This window comes from Bos grunniens, chromosome 16 (genome assembly GCF_055505025.1).
Source record: "Bos grunniens cultivar Pamir isolate PY7600 chromosome 16, Bosgru_T2T1.0, whole genome shotgun sequence".
In the NCBI taxonomy this organism is placed as follows: Eukaryota; Metazoa; Chordata; class Mammalia; order Artiodactyla; family Bovidae; genus Bos; species Bos grunniens.
Window position 1 is genome coordinate 71,336,066 of NC_141180.1, and position 4,942 is coordinate 71,341,007.

At 37.7% G+C, this 4,942-nt stretch overlaps 1 non-coding gene across 1 annotated transcript; it reads left to right on the forward strand.

Annotated features, from left to right (window-relative positions):
* The first annotated feature begins 227 nt into the window (after nt 1-227).
* On the forward strand, nt 228-300 carry TRNAD-AUC (transfer RNA aspartic acid (anticodon AUC)). Its single transcript has one exon. It is a non-coding gene; the product is annotated as a tRNA-Asp (tRNA).
* Nucleotides 301-4,942: the final 4,642 nt, after the last annotated feature.

Here is a 4,942-nt window from a genome sequence, read left to right on the forward strand (position 1 = left end):
AGACCTAGATTTGATCCCTGGGATAGGAAGATGCCCTGGAAAAGGGAATGGCAACCCACTTTGATATTCTTGCCTGGAGAATCTCATGAACAGAGGAGCCTGGTGGGCTATAGTCCATAGTTGGTTGATATCTCCCAGCCTTGCTTATAGGTAAATATGGCCAGGTAATATATTATGGATTTACAATGGTGAATGGATATGGGCACATGTTATATACATCAATGACTTCCCTGGTGGCTCAGATGGTAAAGCATCTGCCTATCATGCAGGAGACCCGGGTTCAATCCCTGGGTCAGGAAGATCCTCTGGAGAAGGCAATGGCAACCCACTCCAGTATTCTTGCCTGGAAAATTACATGGACGAAGAAGCCTGGTAGGCTACAGCCCATGGGGTCGCACAGAGTCAGACATGACTGAGTGACTTCACTTCACTTTCACTATATATATCAGTGCAGGCTGGGTACATAAAAAATCCCTGCGTAGTGACACCTCTCTATTTTCCACATCTACTGGCTACATGTCAACACACACAATAACCTTGGATTTTAAGTAGGAAATATTGAGCCTGTCATTTTGTTAAGTTATTGTGATTTCAGTTCTAAGATTCTTTGCCATAAGTTGTTTCTCTGCAAGCAGTTCTGCCCCACCAATTGGCTGTAAGACAATTTTGCCCTAAAAAATAAAATAATGAAAATAAAAGAGGTACATTAAAGAGGAAATATAGAAATAATTAATGAAAAAACTTAAAGGTTATATTGTGTAAAATGAAAGTGCTAAAGCTGTTTGAACACATTTAAAATGTATGTAGAATTGATCCTGAAAGCTTGGCCTCTGTATACTGGTGCCAAATCAAATCTCAGTTTTGGGTGACATAGAAAAGAAGAGCTTTACTGCTTTGCTAGGAAAAGGAAAACACAGTGGGCATCTGCCTCAGAAAATGATGTGCCCCAACCTGGGAGGGTTTGATAAGGAGTTTTATAGCAATGGATCAAGGTGGGTGGGGTTGCTGACAAGATTAGGGCATGTGCAGGCTCTGGATGAGTATCTCTGGTCCCTTTAATCTTACCTCAGATGGTTTTATGACTGCTCCTCACTTGATTAGCAATCTGCCCTTTGGAATGCAGGGAAGATCATGGAGGCTGGAGTTTGTATACAGGAAATGGGGAACAAAACGTCTTCCATACTCAGGAATCCCAAAGGGTCTTCTCTTTCAGAATCATTACATTAGTGACCATAACTGATTTTATTCTGTGGATTGTATCAAGCACTTTAAAGACTTTTCTTCATAATATTACGCCTTTTTTTTTTTTTTTTTGCTTTTTGTTTCCTTTCCTCTTTTGGTGTTTCACTTTTATTTTTTTCAGTGTTAAAATCCCCTTCTTCATTAAGACAAGTATCAGTTTTCAAATATTAGAATGTTTTGTATTGTGTAGTGAAAGTTTTCTACACTGTTGTGTGTTCTTGGCATACTGTCATATGTCCATTGATAGATGTTCCAAAATAGTGTGGGAAACATGGGGTCGGGTCTCTGGACAGAGCCCTTGGCTTCTTTCTCCTCCAAGGAAGTGTGTTTCAAAATAAGAAACCAACTCTTAGAGCAAATCATCATCATCAGTCAGGTGGATAAAGCCATTGATAAAATTGATGAATGGAAGGAATGGTAAAACTGTAATGCATTTAATTTTTGTGTTAAATTCAGCAATGGTTTGACAGCACAACTCCTGTCCAGTATCAATGGTAAATATGTTTTGCCATATGAAATAAAGAGCCAGTTATAGGTGTATTTGGGTATATCTTAGAGAAGGTGATAACATTATTTTTCTCAAAGTTGATCACTAAAGGTTAAAATTTAATGTTATCCATAAGTTCTCCATAATAAATAATAATAATTATATATATATTATATATATATATATATATATATATATATATATTCTTCCCTGGTGGCTCAGTGGTAAAAAATCTGCCTAGCAATCAAGAGACATGGGTTCAATCCTTGGTTCTGGGAGATCCCACATACTGCGGAACACCAAAGCCTGTGCCCACAATTACTGAGCCTGTGCTCTAGATCTCAGGAGCTGAAACACTGAAGCCCACAAGCGCTAGAACCCATGACCCACAACAAGAGAAGCCACCACAATGAGAAACCCACTTGCCGCAGGTAGAGAGTAGCCCCCACTCACAGAAACTATGGAAAAGTCTGCTCAGCAATGAAGACACAGCACAGCCAAAAATAAATAAATAAATAAAATTATTTTTAAAAATCTGCTGTAAGTCTCCTCAGATTTCCTTGGAAGTAAAATCAGTGAGGGATGCTGCTATTTCTTAGCAATATATGTAACGTATATAACTGGTTATACACATAAATGTTTAAATACTTAAATGTTTCATCTCACGTACAGTCTGTTGTACAGTTACTAAGTTGTGTCCAACTCTTTGAGACCCTATGGACTGCATCACCCAGGCTTCCCTGTCCTTCACTATCTCCAAGAGTTTGCTCAAACTCATGTTCATAAAGTGATGCCATCTCATCCTCTGTTGCCTCCTTCACCTTTTGCTTTCAGTCTTTTCCAGCATCAGGGTCTTTTCCAATGAGTCAGCTGTTTGCATCATGTGGCCAAATTACTGCAGCTTCAACTTCAGTATCAATCCTTTCAATGAATATTCAAAACTGATTTCCTTTAGGATTGACTGATTTGATCTCCTTGCTGTCCAAGGGACTCTCAAGAGTCTTCTCCACACCACAATTCAAAAGAATCAATTCTTTGGTGCCCAGCTTTGTGATCCAACTCTCACATCTACACAGGATTACTGGAAAAACCATAGCTTTGACAATACAGTCCTTTGTTAGCAAAGTGATGTCTTTGCTTTTTAATACACTGTCTAGTTTTGTCATAGCTTTCCTTCCAAGGAGCAAGCATCTGTATAGTTTACCAAATCATCTAAATCAGAAGATTTTGTCAGTTCAGTTCAGTTCAGTTGCTCAGTCATGTCTGACTCTTTGCAAACCCATGGAATGCAGCACGCCAGGTCTCCTTGTCCATCACCAACTCCTGGAGCCTACTCAAACTCATGGCCATCGCATCAGTGATGCCATCCAACAATCTCATCTTCTGTTGGCCCCTTATCCTCCCACCTTCAATCTTTCCCAGCATCAGGGTCTTTTCCAATGAGTTGGTGCTTCACATCAGGGGGCCAAAGTATTAGAGTTTCAGCTTCAGCATCAGTCCTTCCAATGAGTATTCAGGACTGATTTCCTTTAGGATTGACTGGTGGGATCTCCTTGAAGTCAAAGGGACTCTCAAGAGTCTTTTTCCACAACACGGTTCAAAAGCATAAGTTCTTCAGCACTCAGCTTTCTTTATAGTCCAATTCTTGCATCCATATATGACTACTAGAAAAATCATAGCTTTGATTAGATGGACCTTTGTTGGTAAAGTACTGTCTCTGCTTTTTAATATGTTGTCTAATTTGGTCATAGCTTTTCTTTCAAGGAACAAGTGTCTTTTAATTTCATGGCTGCAGTCACTATCTGGAGTGATTTTGGATCCCAATAAAATAAAGTCTCTCACTGTTTCCATTGTTTCCCCATCTATTTGCCCTCAAGTTATGGGACTGGATGCCATGATCTTAGTTTTCTGAATGTTGAGCTTTAAGCCAACTTTTTTACTCTCTTCTTTCATGTTACCAAAATTCTGTCTACATCATGTTCTCCACCATTAAATAGCAAAATATTTTCACCATTGTCAAGAAACTTATACTCATCAGGAGTCACATAACCATTTCTTTGTTTTCATAGGAGGCACTTAGTTCATCTCTTGCTTCTAGCTTATAATATGATTAATAGATTTGGTAAAGATAGTATTGGAAAACAAGCTGTTGTATTTAAGTTAGCTAAGGAATTAATACTTAAGCTCTTAAAGACAGTTGTTAATTCACATCTGCCTCCTTTATATTGCTAGATCTTGGTAGGCTTTTGGTTCTGATGGATGGAAGGAATGAGTGTACACAAAAGGATCTGCAAACTGGTATGTTGTCATTGTCTAGCACAGTGCAATCTGGCTTTACACTCCCTTATTTCACACTTCCAGTAAGTGTTTTCATAATTTTATCTTTTAATAAGTCAATATACATAGCTATCATCATGCATTAGTTCATGAATGCATGTCTCAGTTCAGTTCAGTTCAGTTGCTCAGTCATGTCTGACTCTTTGTGAACCCATGGACTGCAGCACACCATGATTCCCTGTCCATCATGCATTATTTCATGAATGTATGCCTACTCTTCACTATATAGATCACTAAGTTTCATACAATGCAAAATCGTTTTTTTGCTTGTTTGTTTGATGATGATATGTTGCCAAACATTGCCTGCAACAACTTTGGCTGGATCATTTTCAGGTCCAGATGAATCCCCTTTTCCCTACCAGCATGCAGGTATATTCTCAGCATACCTTCAAGTTAAGCCTATTCAAGAGATGATGAAATGTAATTTAACATAATAATTAATCCCTGATGTAAAATTATTTATACTCAGATTTAAGAATTGTACAAAGCAGGTGAGTTTTGATTTATGATTACTAATAATTAACATGTTTGGTAGTTATGATGTGCTAGGAACTGTTTTAGAACATTTATTTTACATTTATTTCATATGACATAAAACTAAGACTGTGAACAAAATTGAAAAGTGCAAATAAAATCCCTTCGTTATAAAGCTAACTACTGAAGTATATATCTCCAGATAGTGTAATTTTTCATATTTTTATTTGTATATAAAAACCTTATTATGATTCACATATACTTCTCATTGACTCAATTTTGGTGCACATGGATTCACTAGACACTCCAATTCCAATTCTGCAGCACAAGAGGAATAAATCCACTTATTGACAGTCAACTCCCACAGCCAATGTGGTTATAACTTATACTTGAAAATAACTG